The 18,284-nt window shown below is 46.1% G+C and overlaps 1 long non-coding RNA gene across 1 annotated transcript; it reads left to right on the top strand.

Annotated features, from left to right (window-relative positions):
• Nucleotides 1-13,049: 13,049 nt before the first annotated feature.
• Nucleotides 13,050-14,531, top strand: LOC310917167. The gene is made up of 3 exons (XR_014591409.1): nt 13,050-13,076; nt 13,162-13,586; nt 14,468-14,531. It is a non-coding gene; the product is annotated as an uncharacterized lncRNA (long non-coding RNA).
• Nucleotides 14,532-18,284: the final 3,753 nt, after the last annotated feature.

Here is an 18,284-nt window from a genome sequence, read left to right as displayed (position 1 = left end):
AAACTTGATGTGGAGGTGTATTTCAGAGGCAGAGATAAAATAATATGGACATTTTATTTTGTAGCTCTTTGAACCTCCTTGTTTATTAGCCAAGAAATCCAAAACAAACCCCCTCTCCCCAAAAGCACACAGAAAGAGAAAATATGCCCATATTATTTTAATAAAGACTAAATATTTATCTCTTAGAAAACCAGGCTCATTCAATTCTAATTAACTATGGTTCTGATTTGTTAGGTCAATGAATTCATATACTTTAAAATATCAGTAAAAATGGAAAGAAGTAAATACGAATTGAAAATAATACAAAAAAATAAAAATATAAGTAACAGTATGAGAACTATAAAATATGAAAGATAATAGGAATAGGTATGATACACTATATTATTACTTGTTCTATTAATTATAATATGTAAAATATACTTAATATAATGTACATGATATAATAGATAAATTTGTAATGGTTATTAGATATATCAAAGTAAGAAATAGAAGTTATTTTGAAATGCAGCCTAAACCGAAGGCTTTTTTGGATTTGGTTTCGTTGATGGCAGGCGATCTGTAAGGCAATGCTGCCATCCTGTGGATAAAGATCGGTACTGCAGCTCCCCCCGAGCTGATCTGTAAGACAATGCTGCCATCCTGTGGATAAAGATCGGTACTGCAGCTTCCCCCCGCGCCCGTCCCGAGAGCTGTGCGGCAGTGCTGCCATCCTGTGGACATACAGCGGTACTGCAATTCTCCCCCGTGCCGGTACCCGAGGTGAGCAGCAGCCCCGGTCTCTGAGTTCAGGGGCAGTGCTGCCGCCCGAGGACCGAAAGATCACGGCCAAAAAGGCGGGAAAAAAATGCAAAGATCCCGGACACGTGGCAGCCGGCTGCCTGCGCGCGACCTGGACCAGGGAGCGGCCCGGGAGCGGTTTTTCCGCCGCATACGCAGGTGCGTGGACACGGGATGGGGGCTGAGCGGCGCCACGGCAGTGTTTGGGCAGTCGATGTAGTCCAGCGCCTTTGCGAGCAGCCAAGGGGGACATTTGGGGAGGGTTGCCACAACCAAGATGGCGGCGCGACTCGCGGCGCTTGACCTTCTAAAGATGGCGGCGAAAAGGGCGGGAAAAAATGAGGACCCCACCATGTGCGTCTAGTTAACTGCCTGCACAAAAATCCCGACCATGGCGCCGCCCGGGAACAATTTTGTGTGGCGTTTCCAGGTGTAGGGACACGGGCTGTGGATTCAGCCACGCCGCAGGCGGGTTCGGGTTACTCATTTTAGTCAGGCTTCTGTGTTAGACACCTATGGGGGGCCTTAAGGGGCGCCACAACCAAGATGGCGGCTCGGCTCGCTGCTGTTGACCTTCCAAAGATGGCGGCGGGGAGGGGCGAAAGTGACGTAATGCTCTCTGCCACCAAAAAAGGCGAGGTGTGACGAAAATGACCGAGAGGTACCGAACAGCCGAAAAGAGCCGACTGCTGACGGAAATCGCCGAGTGTAGCCGAACAGCCGAGAATAGCCGACTGCTGACGGAAATGACCGAGTTTCTCCGAACAGCCGAGAATTGCCGACTACTGACGGAAATCGCGGACTTTCCCCGAACAGCCGAGCCCAGCCGACTTTCCCCGAACGAGCCGCGCCCGCCCGAGCCGGGGGCCGTTCCGGGCGCTCCCGGCCGGTGTCCGCCCTCACTGCCGCTTCCTCGGCGGGCCATTCAAGGCTGGGTCGGGGCCGCTGCCGATCCGCCGGCGGGCGGGCGGGCGGGACACGCTGCCGCTGTGCCCGGAGCTGGAGCCGAGCCGGGGCTCCCGGGGAAGGCGGCAGGAGAAGCCGGTAAAACGCCCGGAGTGCTCGTGTGGCCCCGGGAGCCCCCAGAACATTGATCTGGGGGGGTCTGTGCCAGCCGCTTATGCCCTAATGGAGAGGGATTTCTCACAAAGACACGCAGTGATGGACAAGGGGAACGGCTTCATCAGGATGAAGGGAGGCCGGTTTAGATTAAATATCAGGAAGGAATTGTTCCCTGTGAGGGCGGCGGGGCCTTGGCGCAGGTTCCCCAGAGAAGCTGTGGCTGCCCCTGGATCTGGTGGAAGGTGTCCGTGCCCTGGCTGGGGCTGGAATGGGATGAGCTTTCCCTTCCACAATTCAGTGATTCTGGTGGTCTGGCTGAGCTCAGTCAGCCTGAGGGGCTGTTGCAATTTCAGGCTGGAAGTTGAGTGCTTGTAATTTACACAGTGTAAAGCAAGAATGAACGGTTAAAAATTCTGATGCATGATTTTTTTAATATAAAAAGCATGGAGGGAGAGGTGCTTCCTTTTATTTTCTTCTGATTCAATTGTATTTCTCACTTACAGCACTGTAGAAACCCTGTTCTGCTCTGGCTGCTGAAGGACACTGCAGCATCTCCAGGTGCACCTGAAGGGATCTCGACGCCGAGAGAGATTTGTTCTGTTTCTGCATTGACTCTGTTGAAAGGTGAACGCAGAATGTCCACGGGTCACCCTGCCAGCTCCACTTGGCTCAGCAGGCATCGCAGGGAGGGCCCTCCTGTCATCTCTCTGGTGAGTCTGGAGGTGGGTTTTTCTGCTGCTCTGGGGCTGTGCTGGGACCCCTCAAATTCCAGTCAGAGGTGCTGGGCACTGCTGGGCCTTGGGGACACCACTGAGAGGCAGCTGCTTTGGTTTCTTAATACCTGGAAATCCATGGATTGCTGGGTGATTTCCATAAGTTCTCCTATTTTGTAGGAGCTGCAGGGTGAGGTCAGTATTCTGAGGGAGGCCCTGGCAAAGCTGCCAAGGAGAAGGAACACGGAGCATCCGGGGGCTTCTCCCACCTGAGTTTCTCCTGGAGCGTGCTGCATGTCATGCTGGATGTTTGACCCGGCTTTGGGGTGCTCTCCTGCAGTCCCAGCTCCAACTGCTGCCCCTGAGCCGAGGCCTTGCTGTGTCCCAGCACTAAACCCGGCAGGTGGGTCCTGCTTTTCCAGCCCTTTAATCCCTCGGGCAATCCCAGATTCCCGGAGCTCCCCTGGGCCCAGCCTGGACTCGCTCCCTGGGAGCTGCACTTCAGTCTGCCTGAACCAAGGACCTCCTGTTTGAAACTTTATTCCTGCTGTTTTTCCTCTTGCAGGTAGTTGGCAAAAAGGGAGAGAGCCAGTAGGAAGTGGAGGCACTGGAAGGCCTTATCCCAGTCCAAGGTTCCCACTTTTCTCTCTGACTCCTGGAGAAACGCCTGACCATAACCAGAGACTGTCAGTTTGATTTCCAGCCCTTTACAGTAAATCGTTGCTTTCAGCTGGTTTGTGTTCCTGGTGTCATCCTCCTCCTCCTCCTCCATGGATTTGTCAATAGAATTCCTGACTTTTGCTGAGTTGAATTTTGTTATTCCAGGAATTGTGGCTCTTTGGTTCCACTGAAACTTCCCATCTCTGCTGGGAGTTTCATCTGTCAAATCCAAGTAAGATTGGAGTTTCTTTGGATTGTTACTCCCACAAATGAGAGATCCTTCTGGAATAGGAGTAAATTGGCATGTTTAACTCCCTCTTCCCTGGAAAATCAGAGCAGAGGAAGCAGATTTGAAATCATCATTCCATGGACTTCCACAGACTTCCTGGCTGTTCCAAAAGTTTTCCATGTTAGAAATTCCTGAGCTTGTTTTCCAGGCAAGCTGGGAGTTAGATATTATTCCTTCCTTTTATTTGATGTTTTTCCTCTCTCTGATTTTAGTAAGGCTATATTTTTTTTCCTATTTTCTATCCTAATTGGAATTTTGCTAATTCTTAGGGGACATTTCCAAGGAAATTTCCCCAATTAAGGTTGGTAAATCAGGAATGTGTCAGCACCATATCCACAGAATTCTAGGAATTCCCAGGAAAACTTGTAAAGTGTTTAATTGCCTTGATTCATCTCGTTCTCAAGTTCAACTGAGTGTGTTTTTAATTACATAAGTTCCATTAAAACTTGAATCCCGGCCTAGTTGCTGTTCCTTGGACACAATGAGGTGGTTCTTTCCTGCCTTGGCACATGTGGATGTTGATCCCAAGTGAGCTTCCTGCTAAAACAGAATTTGTTTCCAAGAATTTTCTAGAAAACCTTATTTTTTGGGAGGCACTGGGTTTGTTTTCCCTATCCCTGCCTAATCAAGAAAACTCCTGGGGCCTGTGTTAGGCAGTGGCATCAGGGGAGGGGTGTGTTTATTTAATTTCGTATTTTATTTTACTTATTGTTTATTTTTTTTTTTAATTTTTGATTTTTGTATTTTATGTTAAATATTGTATTGTGGTTAATGTTTTAATATATTTTTTGTCTTTTTAAAATGCTTTTGGTTTATTTCTTTAATTTTTATATTTTTAGTCTATTATTTATTTTTAAAATTTAAAAATTTTTCTTTTTTACTATTTAAAATCTTAGTGACTTTTATTTTTTTTTAAATTTATGGATATTATTTCAGTTTTTGCATTCATGTTATTTATTTTGTATTTTAAATTTTTAAATTATATTTTAAATTTATTTTAGATTTTATTTATACTTTTTCTTTTTTAATAACTTTTGAGGTTTTTTTAAAATTTTAATTTTGTTTTATTTTATTTTATAATATTTTTTTCATGTTTTCATTGTTCCTTTTTTTTTTCCTTACTCTTTTTTTTCCCCCGAGTATGTGGAATTTGGTCCCGCCCCCATCCCGGGCAGAGCAGGGCAGGGCAGGGCGGGGGCGGAGCCGGGGGGGCGGAGCCGGGGGGCGGAGCCGGGGGGGCGGAGCCGGGGGGCGGAGCCGGGGGGGCGGAGCCGGGGGGGCGGAGCCGGGGGGGCGGAGCCGGGGGGGCGGAGCCGGGGGGGCGGAGCCGGGGGGGCGGAGCCGGGGGGGGGCGGAGCCGGGGGGGCGGAGCCGGGGGGGCGGAGCCGGGGGGGCGGAGCCGGGGGGGCGGAGCCGGGGGGGCGGAGCCGGGGGGGCGGAGCCGGGGGGCGGAGCCGGGGGGGCGGAGCCGGGGGGGCGGAGCCGGGGTTCTCGGTGTTTGGGTTTTGTCTGGGCTTGTCAGCCAAGTCATAAACAAGCCAACTCGGCTCCTGAACTCTCCAATGAACGTTTGAAACGCTTCCACAGAAGGACACGTTAAGAGTGATTCCAAAGGAATATTTGTAAATGAAGGGTAACGATTTCTGGGGAATTTCCTTGGGAATTATGAACCTCATGCATACGGACTTTCAGAGGTGGAATCCCAGTTTCAGCCTCGGGCACCTGCAGGAGAAGAGGGGTCCTTATCCACAGCAAGGGAAGCCCGGTGCCCCATCGTGTCAGGTGCAGACAATGAACCGTCCCAGGAATGAACAGCAAGTCCCCTCTGCCCTCACCCTTAGAGTGGCAGCAGCTGCAGGTGAGAGATGCCACAGGATGGGGAGGGGAGAGAGCAGCCCCAGGTGGAGCTGGGAACAGTGAGGGGGGACAGAGCAGGCACAGGTGGAGCTGTGATGGATAATGAGGGGGCGGTTCCAGCCAGGGGAAATTTAAAAGGGGAGCCTCAGCTGAATTCGGTATCGAGCTGTGAGGAGTGAGAAATTTGTATTTAGGTTGTGGCTGTGCTTCATGAAGTGACTGCAGGAGCACTTGGATTTGGAGTTTTACTTCAGGAAGCGACGAGGGACAAACTTGTATGCTAAACAGATAAGCCAGTTTGGGTTTATTGGGGGGACTTTTTACCTTTTCAGCTTCGTCTCACCAATCCCTCCCCGGTGCTCCCAGAAGAAAAAGGAGTTATGGAGATAAAAGGAGTTCAAATTGATCGAAGGAACTCCTTTTCTGTTGTTGTCTGTGTTTAAAGTGGGGGAGTTTTCTCTTTACCTGGAATTTTAATGAATAGTGGAACTTTTGTGTGGCTTTTATTTAATGTTATGTACTTAGGGGATATGTAGTATTTTGTGTGACTTTTTGGAGTATTATTTGTTATATATAATTTGGTTTTTGAGTGACGGTAACTTTATGGTTGGGTTTGTTTGTATTTGAGGTAGAAATGATTTAAGTAGCTCTTTTTGAGGGACTTCTGAAATGTGTTATTGGGGTTTTGTGTGTTGTATGGAGGGATTCAGGTTGGGTAGGGCTGTTTTTTTCTGTTTGGTGGTTTTTAGTGATTTATTGTGTGGCTTTATTCTGTTCGTAGGTGGTGTATGGTGAGGGATATGTGGTGTATTTAATTCATGTTAGAATTCATAGTTCACATGGTCAGAATATTTTTGAACTGAGTTTCATTGTTGAATTGTTTTTGGGGGGATATTGTGTTTTTCCAGGGTTTATTGTCTAAGGTTTACAGTGGTGTAATAGGCTGTGGTGTGAGGTATAGAGGAAGGTTTATTTATTTAAGAAATAAAATAAATAATAAATAAATAAATAAGTCAGGTGGCTTTTATCCTAGGGAGCATCTAGTGTTTGTTTTAGTGGGTTTGAGACAGTGTGATGTAGTTAATTTTTTAGGGTTTCTTAATATTTACAATTAAATGATTTTTTTGTGTTATTGGGGTTTGTTTATTTAGCCTGCTTGGCTATGGTATATGTTTTATAGTTTTGGATAATTTAGGGGATACTGTTTGTAGTCTAATGGGTCTTTTGGTTTTGTGTGTATTTATAGGTGGTCTGTTTGTTTTGATGGTTTTGAGGAATTATGGGTTCATTGAGTTAGGAATAATTGTTTTTGGTGCTGTTAGTTTAAGCGTATTTGTGCTATTTTTATTTTTGTTGATTGATTTGTTTATTGTTGTGCTTCTCTGGGTTTTTCAGTCTGCAGCAGGTTTAAACAGTCAGAAGAAAAAGGGAAAAAAAAAGGCTTTTCTTTAGCTGGCTAAAACTAACTAAGAGCAAAGGAGATCTGTGTGCTGCAGTCTGTCTGTGCTTGGGCTGAATACACTGGACAGGGAATGCACAGGAGTAAACACTGTTTTCTTAAAACAGGCTGCGTGCTTTTTCTTTCCTTGCTTAGCTCTCAAAATCAGTCTGGAAGGTACAGAAGGCATTTTTGAAGTAGTTATTTTAAATGTTTGAGGTTTTTTTGGTGGATAAAATGTTTATTTTGGAGGAAGTTTGTTTGAAGTTTTTGCTTAGTTATAATGAAATTATTTTATTTCTAATTAGGTGTTTTTAGTTTTTATTGCAGTTAAAGGTTGTGACTTTTTTGTTATGTTAGTAATAGAAAATGGGTTTTGATTTGGTATGTAGAGATGGGATTGGTGTATATGGTGTGCTGGTGTTGATTAAGGATCTAAAATTCTGTGGTTTTGATGTGTTAGCTTAATGAGTTTTTATAGTTTAAAAGATGTGGGTTTTATGCTTCTTTGGTTAGAGGCAGGTCTTTAAGTTGGGGGGTTCTGAGTATGTATTTTGGAGGTTTTTTGAGGAGAATGGATATAGGGGTTATTTTTTTTATATTTGGAAGATGGACTAGGAATAATAAGAGTTGGCTTTTTCTTGCTGGACTTTTGTTTGTGTTTTCTAAAATTGATATGTTTGTGTGGTCAGGGCAGTGGTGTTTCTGGTGCAACTCTGAGCATCCCTTATTGTTTGTGTGTTTCAGGTGGTCACTTGTCTCACACTGAGATCCTCTCACCCAACAGCCCTGCTGAGATCATCCGTGGATGTTTGGTTTTCTTTATGGCACCTGACTGAGACAGCAGGAATTTCCCAGAGGCAGAGACAGCCTTCCTTGGCCCCTGATGTGGATTCTCATCCCTGGACATCCCAGAGATAAGTGAAGGGCTCAAAGCCACAGAGGGGGTGAAAGTGGGGTGTGGGTTGGGAGTCACCGGGAGGGATTTTTGGGTCTGGTTTGGAGATGGGGATGTCCAAGATGTGACCCCTTTAGGGCACGTGAAGGGAAGGTCTCACAGTGCTGAGGTGTGCAGGGCAGAGCAGTCCCAGGGCATGTCGTGTCACTTCTCTGTTGTGCACTCTGTGTCTTTTGTGTGTTTTGTTTTGTGTGTCTTTTGCCTTAACCCTTCAAGGGGTCTTTTGGAGACCCCAGGCATTGTTCTTAACATCTCCTTGTTCCTTGGCCAGGCACTGATATCATTGAACTTTGACTCAGGTGCTCAGACACACATCAGGATCCATCTCTCTTCACAAGTGTCCAGGCTGATGCCTTTCCAGGTCTTGTTCTGAGCTGTATCCACAGCTGTGCACTGCTGTGATCCATTCAGGTGGATTAGGTCTTGTCAGAATGCAGAGACAGGTAGATGATTCTGACCGTAGGATTCTCAGGCATCCATCTCTGCTTTTCTTGGGATCCGTGATCCCGTTGGCATCTTCTTCCTGCAGGGTTCTCTGAGCCTGGTCAGCTCCCCATGGGTCTTACCTCGGTCATCTCATTGCGAGTTCTCTCGGTCCTCAGGGTCATTCTTCTTGCTGAGATATTTCTGTCCCTGTTGTGTCCTCCCTTTTGTCCTGTCCTGTGTCACGGGTGTTGGTGTGTTTGTCCTGGAGCTGCTCTGCCTTGTTGCTCAGTCTGGGTGTGGGGGGAATGGGACAAGTCCTGGGGAGTTGAAATTTGTCATGTGGGGTGTAGTTGGCCTGTAGAGGGTATTCCTGGATTGACACAAAGTGTCTGGAGCTGTCGAGTTCTCCTGCAGCACTTTGACTCTTGTCCTGACTTTGTTTCAGATGCAGATGGATTAAATCCATGGCAGAGTGCCCCATCCCGGGTGAGGGGGCTCCCCTGAGAAGGTCAGTCACTGTTTGCGTTTGCAGGGGAGGTGTAAATGGTGGCCATGTTACAGCACTGCTCTTTGTCTTTGTTTTTAGGAGCTAAGGCTGGATCTCTGCAGTCAAGGTGAAGTGGATGAGGTGAGCAGTGATGGTGGACAGAAGCAGTTGCTTTTGCTGAAGTCTCACTTCTGGTTCTACTCTAAGCATTCAGTGGTTTTATTTATTTATTTTGGGTGGTTTCCTTGGCAGATGTGCTGGCCCAGGATGCCAGAGGAGGGTAGATGGGTGCAACATCAAGGTTCACTTGTGCTGTGCTTCAGGCAGAGCAGGGAGGTTGCTGTTTCATAGTAACTCAGCATAATTTTTCCTTTTTTGTTTCTTTGCAGGTGCTGCTGCTGCCCCAGGTGTGCCAGGGAATAGAGGGAGTGGGTGCGTTGGCACTTGGGCAGGTGGCCCAGAGGTGAGTGCTGTGCTCAGTGTGTCCCTTTTCCTTTTGCTGGGTTCACTCTGGGCAGCCTCTGGAGTGGGGGGAAGATCTGAGGGGGGGGCCGGGACAGCGGTGCAGAGGAGCCCCGGGGGTGACTCTTCTGGAGTGAAATAGTCACATTTTCTGTTCTGTGGTTCCAGGTAGTGTGAGGAGGTGCACAGCTGGAGTTTGGATATGGCAGCACTGAGAGAACATCTTCAAATCCACGGAGCCAACACGTTCATTTCTGCCCAGGATGGATTTTGTCCACTCATATTCAAAAGTTAAGTTGCTGGGGCTGGTGGTTGGGAGAAGGGAAAAAACCTTTTCAGTCCCAGGAGGCAATTTAAAGTTATCTGAGAGAGGAGAGAGCCCTTGTGGGATGGACCCCTCAGGAGTAAAAACAGTGAGGGTGACACAAAGTGTCTGGAGCTGTCAAGTGATCCTGCAGCACTTTGACTTTTGTCCTGACTTTGTTTCAGATGCAGATGGATTACATCCATGGCAGAGTGCCCCATCCTGTGTGAGGGGGCTCCCCTGAGAAGGTCAGTCACTGTTTGTGTTTGCAGGGGAGTGTAAATGGTGGCCATGTTACAGCACTGCTCTTTGTCTTTGTTTTTAGGAGGCAAAGCTGGGTCTCTGCAGTCAAGGTGAAGTGTACGAGGTGAGCAGTGATCAGTGGACAGAGGCAGTTACTATTGCTCAAGCCTCACTTGCTGGTGGAACGCTGAGCGTCCAGTGCTGTGTGTTTTAGGTGTTCCACTCACACGATGCCGAGCTCCCCTCACCAACCAGACAGTGGGAGCATTACAGGACTCTATGGTGAAGCCTTGACCTTCTCCATTTGAAGGGGCCATCCAGGTGGGCTTTGGTAACAGCCGAGGAGTTGAGGTGTGTCAGGGAGGAGGAGGGAGGCTCTGCTCAAGTTTCAGCAGTGCCACATCACCTTGTCTGCTCTTAACCCAGGCACACCCCGCAGTGTTGGTGTCTGAGCACAGCTGGAGCACAGGGCCTGAGGACCTGGGTGTGCTCAGGAGGTGGTGAGTAGCAGAATTGCTGGTTTTTGGCCAATGTGCTGCTGAGATCACATGGTCACATTTGCTTTCCTTTATTGTAGCTGAGTGTGAGATAACAGCCCAGTGACAGCAGGAATTTCCCTGAGGGAGAGGTGGCCTTTTTTTGTACCTGACGTGGATTTGCATCTCCAGATGTCTGAGAGATAAGTGGAGGGCTGGGAGCCACAGAGGGGATGAAAGTGGGGTGTGGGTTCAGGGGTCACCAGGAGGGGTTTTTAAATCAGGTTTGGAGATGGGGATGTCCAAGATGTGACCCCTTAGGCTGTGTAAAGGAAAAGTCTCATTTTTGATCCCAGTGCTGAGATGTGCAGGGCAGAGCAGTCCCAGGGCAAGGTCGTGTCACTTGTCTGTTGTGCGCTCTGTGTCTGTTGTGTTATCCCTTTGAGGGATCTGTTAGAAACCCCAGGCATCGTTCTTAACATCTCCCTGTTCCTGGTGCTGATACCAGGCCAGGCATCAAACCCTTGACTCGGGTGCTCAGACACATCAGGATCCATCTCTCTTCACAACCATCCAGGCTGGTGCCTTATCCATCTCTCTTCACAACCATCCACTCTGATGCCTTTCCAGGTCTTGTTCTGAGCTGTATCCACAGCTGTGCACTGCTGTGATCCATTCTGGCAGGTTAGGTCTTCTAAAAGTGCACAGCTGAGTGGAGGATTCTGACCATAGGATTCTCAGGCATCCATCCCTGCGTTTCTTGGGATGAGTGATCCCGTTGGCATCTTCTTCCTGCAGGGTTCTCTGAGCCTGGTCAGCTCCCCATCGGTCTGACCTCGGTCATCTCATTGCGAGTTGTCTCGGTCCTCAGGGTCATTCTTCTTGCTGAGATATTTCTGTCCCTGTTGTGTCCCCCCTTTTGTCCTGTGTCACGGGTGTTGGTGTGTTTGGCCTGGAGCTGCTCTGCCTTGTTGCTCAGTCTGGGTGTGGGGGGAATGGGACAAGTCCTGGGGGCTTGAAATTTGTCATGTGGGGTGTAGTTGGGCTGTAGAGGGTATTCCTAGGTTGACACAAATTGTCTGGAGCTGTCAAGTTATCTTGCAGCACTTTGACTTTTGTCCTGACTTCCTTTCAGATGCAGATGGATTAAATCCATGGCAGAGTGCCCCATCCTGTGTGAGGGGGCTCCCCAGGGAAGGTCAGTCACTGTTGATGATGAGAGTCCCATATTTCACATTTATTGGCACTCCAGTGCAGGGCACCTGCATTTACAGCTCCAAACAAGTGAGTCCCTTGGTGACCCGCCCTGGGGAGCAGCTGGAGCCTGCTCTGGGCTGGGCTGGGGGACCAAACACTTGGGGCTGACACAGCTCCACACTGAGGGGGCTTGGGAAAATGCCTGGTTTTGTCCAGGATTTTGTTTTTAACCTTTCTACAAGGCTTTAGTTGTCAACTTGGTAAAAATAAATGCTAAGGACTTCAAACCATGAGGGGCTGGCAAGTTATGCACACCAGTGACAGCTTTTTTGTTTTGTTTTGTTTTGTTTTTAAATAGCTGTGAGGCTTATATCTTGATTTTCAGACTCTCTTTTTTTGGCTGACTTTTTGTTAACAATCTTATTTTGAAGTGCCTCAACCAAGGACATCCTGTTTGAAACTTTATCCTTGTTGTTTTTCGTCTTGCAGGTAGTTGGTACAAAAGGATGGAGCCAGTAGGAAGCAAAGCCCCTGGAAGGCCTCATCCCAGTCCAGCTGTTGTTTTGTGTTCTTTAAAAGATTTTATATTTATTTTTAATTTTTAACTTTTTTTAACATTACTTTTAGATTTTTTTTTAGATTTTTATTTTATTTCCATGTTTTTATTTTTTGTATTTTTAATTTTTAAAAACTTTTTATTTTTATTCAGTTTTTTTTTAATTTTTATTTTTTCATGTTTTCTTTGTTCCTTTTTTAAATACTATTTCTTACCCAGAGTATGTGGAAGTTTGACCCTAAAGGAGAGAAAAACCAGGAAAAGACTGACATCAAAGAACACTAAATTCATTTGTGCCATGCTTTAATATGAAAAAGATAAAGGATAGCATGAAAAAAGACCAAGCATTCTCTGTTTTCCAGGAGACTCCCATTCTCTGAGCACTGACCACCCTTCCGGTGGACTTCTACACAGAAACCATTAACTTATGTTTTCTTTGGGGTTGTTTTTTGTTGTTTTTTTTTTTTTTTCTCCATTCTCTTTCTTACCCTGAGTAGAAAAATGACCTCCATGTCCATTGGATGTCTGGATATAATTGAGAGTGCAGTTAGTAAAAAACCTCTGTATTTTCTGCAAAATTAAAAAACCTGAATGGAGAAAGCTGTGAACACTGTGGTGCCTTTTTTTCTTTTAGGTCTCATTCTCCCCATGCACAGTATTACCAGCAGTAACTTGACGTTGAGGTGTATTTCATTGTTCTTTGTCTTTATTTTTAGGAGATAACATATGATATTGGCACTCCAGGTGAAGCAGACAGGGTGAGTGTTGACTGGTGGATGGAAGCAGTTGTTGCTCAGGTCTCAATTTCTGGTGCAACTCTAAGCATACACTGTTGAGTTTTTTTGGGGTTTTTTTTTTAGGTGGTCCACTTGCAAGGTGTTCCAGTCCTGGATCCCAGCAGCTTGGTGGGTACAAGTTTAAGATATACATGTTTCAGAGTTCTGTCAGACTGGAGCAATTGTGTTTTCACAGTAACTCAGCCTGCTTTTTGCCTTGTTTCTTTGTGGGAGCTGCTGCGGCCCTACGCATACCAGGAAAGAGAGGCAAGCAGGTGAGTTGACATTTTGACAGGATGACTCAGGTGAGCGGTGTGTAACAGCACGCTAAATGTGTGCCTTTTCCTTTTGCAGGTACCCTCCAGGCAGCCTCAGGAGTCAAATGGCGATCTGAGGTGAGCCGGGGTAGCGGTGCAGGGGAGGCCTGGGGATTACTTTTTCTGTCAGGCAATTGTCACATTTTCTGTTTTGTTGTCTTAGGTACCATGAGGTGCAGAGCCCAAGACTGGATATGGCAGCACTGAAGTGGATGTGTTCTTTTCCATTGAAGATGGATTTTTGTCCACTCATCTTGTGAAAGATAAGGGGAAAAAGCTTTGCAAAAGGAGGCAATTCAAAGTCAGCTTAGAGGAGAGAGCCCTAGTGGGACGGGCCCCTCGGAAGTAACGGGAGAGGGTTTCACCTCGGCCTCACCGGAGGCTTTGCCGGGCAGGGCAGTTCCGCGTCCTCGCGTGTTTTGCGCCGTCATCTGTCTTTGAGTCTCAACATCCTCGTGGACGTTTTTACCCGAGGAGGTCGCCTTCGGGTCCAGAGCTGTCGCCACGGTCCCCCGGCAGTCATCGCTTCCTTCTCTCGGCCTACCCAGCTTCTCGAGCATCGTATTAACAACTTAGGCGCTAGTTCTTGTAAGGAGTTCCGTTTCATCATCACGTGCTATTGCCTTAAAGCTTTCTTTCCTTTGGTGTCATCAGCCTGTGGCTCATCTTGTGCTAGGAGTCTTGGGTCCATAAGGTGAAGCTGCCTGGCAGTTTCAAGTTGTGTCTGCTGTGTTGTCTGCGTCTGCATTGTGTTGTTTGTGTCCCTTGTCTTCTGTGTGATAGGCCTTTGTTACATCCAGACGCTTTATCTGCATCATTCCGGCCCACATCGGCCGTATTCTCCTCGCGTACTTTCCCAGATCATCCTTATTCCGGCCTCGTTACATTTTGACTTTTTGAGGCCGGCACACGGTCACTTGAGCGTTTTCATCCGTTTTCATTCTCAGCTTCGGTAGCGCCGCCTTTTCAGATGCCATTCTCTTGGACTTTTATAGGGAGGATATTAGATTCCCCTCACGTGCCTGCAGTATCTTTCAGAGTTATCTGAAGTCAGCACTTGTATTCTACCTGTCTCTGCTCACGTTGTATGTGCCAATGTTGAATGCGCCAATATTGCGTCTCTCAGTGTCGGCTTATATTGTGTGTGCCTACATTGTATCTGAGTCTATTGCATCTCACTATGTTGGTTTATATTGTATGTGCCTACATTGTATCTGAATATGTTGTATGTGACTATGCTGGCTTATGCTGTATGCTATTGTATGTGTCTATGTTGTATCAGGCTATCTTATGCCACTTATGTGTGAGCTGCCCTGCCCTGGCACATAGTCTTAGTGAGGTAGAACAGTTGTAAAACTTCAGAGTTCACCTCTTTTCTGTGGAGTTTTGGGCATAGGAGATATGGGCCTGGAGTGGGGATAACTTGCTGTCAGATAAGCCCTTGTTGACCACCTCTTGTTGTCTTCCAGGTCCCTGAGGAGGATTAGCATCTCTGTGCTTGCTGATGCTACAAGTTTCCTGGAATCTACCATGTGTGCTGAAGAGTGACTGTGTGTGTATGAGAGTTGTCTGTGTTTGCCTGTGTGTGTGTGTGCGCTGACTGGTTTGACTGGTTGTAACCTTGTGTGCGTGACTTTTGCCTTTCAGGTTTTTCAACACATTTTAAATTTAGAATAAAAAATCCCCAGCTGGGGGGGTTTTTTTAATTTCCCCCACCCCGGCTGGGTTTTTTTTTCCTCGGTCCCGGCCGGTCTGTGAGGCGATGTTCATCGCCAAAGTTTGGGTGCCGACGGCCTAGGGACCGGGGTTTTCGTCAGGCAGGCCGGTTTGTGTTGAGGCTCCCGGGAACCACGTTCCCGAGGAGTGCTGCGAGTGTGTGTTGATGATTGGGGGTTGTTGGGAGGTGCTTTGAGGTGAGAGTGAGGGTGGATTTGTGTGCAAGCTGTAGGAGGTGCGTGTGGTGGATGACTGTTCTATTTTACGTGTGCTGCTTTTGTTTTGCATTTCCTGTACCAATAAAATGAGATATAATGGATGTTTCAGAAGCAGAAAAACTGTTCTATTGTCTCAATGTGTATTTGGCTTGCGGTTCCCTGTATTGTTCCGTATTTGCATTTGCTGCCGTGTTTCCATGTATTGCTGTGTACGAAGCTGTACTTTTATCAGCGTGTCTATGGGTTGTATCTGTACTTGCATTTGTATATGTTGTTTCCATGTGTTTTGCTGAAGTGTAAATAAAAATGGTCATTCAATAGTAGTTGAATCCACCTTAATTAAGATTCCCTCCCGCCCCCTCTGCCCCCCTTTGGCTCCTGTCTTTATTTGGTGTCATTGAGTCATTTTCTCTCACTCTATTTCTTGCTTTCCTTCACTCTATTTCCCTACTTCCAGGTAAGTCTATTTATTTTCCTCTCTATATCTTCATGCTATTTCCTTTTCTCTCTCACTCTGCTTCTTTCTCTCTTAACTCTTTATTTTCCTCTGTTGTTCTATTTCTAGCTGTTTCTCTTTTGCTTTCATTCTGTGTTTCTCTCTAGCTCTGTTTCTCTTTCCCTGTGTTTCGCTGTAACTCTATTTCAGTGTAACTCTGTTTCTCTTTCAGTCTCTGTCTGTTTCTCTCACGCTCACTCTGTCTCAGTTTCGCTCTAATGCTGTTTCTCTTTTACTTCCACTCTAACAACTCTGTTTCTCTCCAAGTCTCTCTTTCGCTCTAACTCACTGTGTTTCTCTGTTGCTCTGACTCTTTTTTGCTTTGTTTCTCTGTCTGTTTCGCTCTCTCTCTCTGTTTTTTCTCTGTTTCTCTCTTTCTCTTTCTTTGTAATTTAAAGTTAGAAATAAAGTTTAACTTTATTTCTAACTCTGGTGCAGTGGTAGAAATTTTCATGCGGCCAAGGAACAAATATTAAAAAAAACTTTAAATAAATAAAAATATTTGGTCCCTGGCCGCATGAAAATTCCTACCACTGCACCAGACTTATTATTTTTATTCTTTTTAATTTATATATACACCCTATAGCCCCCCCTATACACAGGGTATACATACTGTATGCCCCCCTAATTAGTCCTCCAGCTGGGAGCAGCTGATTATAGATGACTGCTTAATCACCACACCCCCCACTCCCACCTGGACCACTAATGACCCAATTAGCCAGTTGAATAATTAATCACCCTATGCAAATAACCTAATTAATTACCTACACATATGCAAATCGCTCAATTAATTATGCTGGTGATCTAATTAAATATTCAAACCACCCAATTAATTATGCAGGGTTACATTTACATATAGGGTTACATGTGGGGTTGATTTTAGGGTTCAGAATGCATTACGGTCAAAGGTCAGGGGGTCAGGGTCAAAGGCCGGGGGTCAGGGGGTCATAGGTCAAAGGTCAGGGGTCATAGGTCAAAGGTCATTGGGTCAAAGGTCATAGGTCAGAGGTCATAGGTCAAAGGTCAAAGGTCAAGGGTCATAGGTCAAAGGTCATAGGTCAAAGGTCAAAGGTCATAGGTCAAAGGTCATAGGTCAAAGGTCATAGGTCATAGGTCAAAGGTCATAGGTCAAAGGTCATAGGTCAAAGGTCATAGGTCGAAGGTCATAGGTCATAGGTCAAAGGTCAAAGGTCATAGGTCAAAGGTCAAGGGTCGAAGGTCATAGGTCAAAGGTCATAGGTCATGGGTCATAGGTCAAAGGTCATAGGTCGAAGGTCATAGGTCAAAGGTCAGAGGTCAAGGGTCAAAGGTCAAAGGTCAAGGGTCAAAGGTCAAAGGTCAAAGGTCATAGGTCATAGGTCAAAGGTCAGAGGTCAAGGGTCATAGGTCAAAGGTCAAAGGTCAAGGGTCAAAGGTCAAAGGTCAAAGGTCATAGGTCAAAGGTCATAGGTCAAGGGTCATAGGTCAAAGGTCAAAGGTCAAAGGTCATAGGTCAAAGGTCAAGGGTCAAAGGTCATAGGTCAAAGGTCATAGGTCAGGGGACATAGGTCATAGGTCATAGGTCAAGAGGCCATAGGTCAGGAGTCAAGGTTCGGGGGTCAAAGGTCAGGGGCCAGGGGTCAGGAGGTCAGGGGGTCAGGGGGTCAAGGGTCAGGGTAGCAGGTTAGGTGTTAGGGTTAGGGGTTAGGGGATAGCAATTAAACTAAGTAGACATTTTATTTTATAACTCTCTGAACCTCCTTGTTTATTACCCAAGAAATCTAAAACTAAGCAAACAAAAAAACCCCCAAAACAAAGCCCCCACAAACAATCCCCCCAAAATCACGCAGAAAGAGAAAATTATTTCATTTTATATTATTATTTTTAAATTATTTTTATATTATTTATTAGAATGTATTTTTATTTTAATAAAGATTAAGTGTTTACCCCTTAGAAAACCAGTCTTTCAATTCTAATTAACTCTGGTTTTGATCTGTTAGGTTAATGAAGTCATATAGTTTAAAATATCAAGAAATAAATGCTACCAAAAAAAATAAAAATACAAAAAAATAAATATATACATAACAAAAAGACAACTATAACATCTAAGAATAATATCTTTAGTTACACTATTATTACATGTTCCATATATTATAGTATGTAAAATATACCTAATAAAATGAACATGATATAATAAACAAATTTTAATAATATAAATAGGTAGATTATATAAATAGATAAATTATACTAGATAAATACATGAGATAATAGAAATATCTTAATAAGAAATAGAAGAAATATGGAAATATAGCATAAAATTAAGGCTATTTTTGTTTTGGCTTGGTTGATGGCAGGGTTCTCATAGTTGTTGTGGTTGGGGGTCTTTTGGGGCCTTTATTTTCGGGGATGTTTGGAAGGGGAATTTTGGCCACGTTCTTTTCTGCCTCCTCTCCCTGCGGCAGCGCTGCCACCGTGTGGACACAGAGCGGTACTGCAGCCCCCTCTCCCTGGCACCGGGCTCTGAACTGTGAGGCAATGCTGGCATCGTGTGGACACAGAGCGGTACTGCAGCTCTCCCCCGTGCCCGTAGCAGCCCTGGGCTGTGAACTGTAAGGCAATGCTGCCATCTCGTGGATAAAAAGCGGTACTGCAGTTCTCCGCCGTAGCAGCCCCGGGCTGTGAGCTCACGGGCAGTTTTGCCGCCCGAGGACCGAAAGATCATGGCCAAAAAGGCGAGAAAAAATGCGAGGACCCCCGGACACGTGGCAGCCGGCTCCCTGCGCGCGACCTAGGCCACGGAGCCGCCCGGGAGCGATTTTTTCCGCGGCGTACGCAGGTGCGCGGGCACGGGATGGGGGCTGAGCGGCGCCACGGCAG

This window comes from Zosterops lateralis (genome assembly GCF_965231275.1).
Source record: "Zosterops lateralis genome assembly, chromosome: 19".
NCBI classification, from domain to species: domain Eukaryota; kingdom Metazoa; phylum Chordata; class Aves; order Passeriformes; family Zosteropidae; genus Zosterops; species Zosterops lateralis.
The sequence above is the reverse complement of the archived record's forward strand: the minus strand, read 5'-3'. Positions and strand labels throughout refer to the sequence as shown.